The 2236-nt window shown below is 33.4% G+C and overlaps 1 long non-coding RNA gene across 1 annotated transcript; it reads right to left on the reverse strand.

The window, feature by feature from the left end:
• Positions 1-1333: 1333 nt before the first annotated feature.
• On the reverse strand, positions 1334-2230 carry LOC106940799 (uncharacterized). Its single transcript, XR_001423203.1, has 2 exons — positions 2104-2230; positions 1334-1812 (listed from the first exon to the last, which is right to left on the reverse strand). It is a non-coding gene; the product is annotated as an uncharacterized LOC106940799 (long non-coding RNA).
• Between the last annotated feature and the right edge of the window lie 6 nt (positions 2231-2236).

The following is a 2236-nucleotide window of genomic DNA, read 5'->3' on the forward strand; positions in this document are numbered from 1 at the left end:
TGAAAGTATACTTTGAGATGTTCTAAATGTAAAGATTTATCAGAAATGTTTTAAATGTAAAGATTTATCAGAAATGTTTTAAATGTAAAGATTTATCAGAAATGTTTTATGTTATCAGAAATGTTTTATGTTTATAATTTATCATTTCCCCCTTTTGTTTTCTTATGTAAATAGAAAACAAACAAAATATTTTTCAGATCCTCTTTTTTTTTACATATGTCTAAAATGTCCAACTGAAACTGTACTGCAAAGGCCAAAAGTTTTATTATTTTAACGAGTTCAGATCAGAATTTGGATTGCTTTCCTAAAAAGCAGTGTCAATGTTCTGTGTGAACCGACAAAAGACAAATTGATCAATTTAGGCAGAGGAGCAAAAGATGTAGACAAAATTATGCAGTACTGTAAGATGTCTTTGCGTTTCAAATCAAATGTTTTGTTGGACTTGGATGCATGTATTAATTCAATCAAAATTTAAGGCACACAAATGTTGTTAGCCAGTTTTTGTCCAATCAGTTTGTTTTTGCATAATCAATTATTATCATATCCACTTTAAAAGTTTCATCATGTCCAATTTGTGCCTTTCTACCAAGACACGCATGTGTTTTGAAATCAGCAGTTAGTTCAGTTAGTAAATTAGTTGGTTAGTTGGTTTGTTATTAGAAAAAATAAAAACAACAATAATGTCAATACAAATGAAAAGAAAATAAAACATGTCAAACCAAATGAAACAGTCTCGTAATAAATGATATCTGGTTTTAAACCAAAGCTAAAATGTGATTATTTCTGTTCCAACACATTATTTCCCACTTTGAAGTAAGGTAACCGAATTATCTGGATTTAGAATCATAAATTGTCTTTGAGACAAGAATATTTTGTAATGAACCGTAATTGAATCTGGAGCTGTTTCATAATCACCTTTTAAATCAAACACATACTCATATTTATTTACCAATTCTGTTCCCTCTTTAGACATTTTAAGGTGACCAAGTTTCACATAAAAAGAAATCCTGTTTTTGATAAGATAATGAGAGAGAGAAATATTGATTAATCCATGATAAAGTTCAAGTCTGTTATAAACCTCATTTTTAAAGTTTCATTAAATTTAAATTTAACCCATTAGATGTCTATTTTGTTTATAATTTTACCTGTTATGTAATTTCATTCATCCTTCATACAGTTAATTTTACCACATGTGAATTTAGTGAATTGTGCAGGATTAGTTTAGTTTCAATAAGTTTTCCCTTACCATCATTTATTCCGTCCAGCCAATATTTCCCCAAAGGCTGTTTAACAGGTCGCCTCCTTTCTGCACCAGGTATTCTAGCCCTTTTTTTTTAGTTTTTCTCTTTCTCCCTTATTTTGATATTCATCATGCTTTGCCAAATAAGTTATTAATGCTTCTATTTACTCACCGAGCGCAATCCATGGCCCGATGCCCCACTTTGGATCATATTTTCCCTTTTCAAGTTCACCCTCCATCTGTTTAGGCTAAAATTTAGGCTCAAAAGTCACCTCTTTTCTTACAGTTTTTTTTAAAAATCACCTCTTCTTCCTCTCTCTTTTTTTCTCTTTTTTTTATTATTTTTGCTCGCACGGCGGCGAGGAAATCAAACACAGCAGACAAAATCAAAAACCTCCCACAGATTATAATTTCCCAATCTTGACCATGGTTTTAAAACACATTGAGATAAACATAAAATAGTACATTTAAACACATAACGTCTGCTCAGCGGCAGAAGCTTACACACACAGCTGACAGACACACAGAAATGGATCCACGCTTTTCAGCTCCTATGATGTCCTCTTTTATCACTTATTTCACTTATTACTTCACTTATTACTCTTTAGAGGAACAGATCGCGATCAACCTTTATCTTATTCTCTTATCTTTCTTCCTATGGTGGACCCCTCTCAACACTTTTGCGTTTCTTGACCAAGTCACAGATTGGCTAACGCGTTCTTTTTAGGGGGCAGCACTCCCCAAGGATAAAACCGACAAAACCTCGCCTTTACCTTCCCCGCGTCCGGGGGAGGTCGGAGACGACCAGTTCTCACTAAAGAGCCAATGGACCTTTTACTTTGACTATTAACTATTTAACTAACTTTAACCTTACTCCTATGAACAACTCGAAAGCCTTTAGACAAACAAATCAAAAGCAGTACGAACAACAGCTGACAACGAACAATGGCTGACATTTTAGACAACTCAGTGACAAGCAGACAAACCTGGGAAACA

Source organism: Poecilia latipinna, unplaced genomic scaffold (assembly GCF_001443285.1).
Source record: "Poecilia latipinna isolate Pla-1442-1.1 unplaced genomic scaffold, P_latipinna-1.0 Scaffold3365, whole genome shotgun sequence".
NCBI lineage: Eukaryota > Metazoa > Chordata > Actinopteri > Cyprinodontiformes > Poeciliidae > Poecilia > Poecilia latipinna.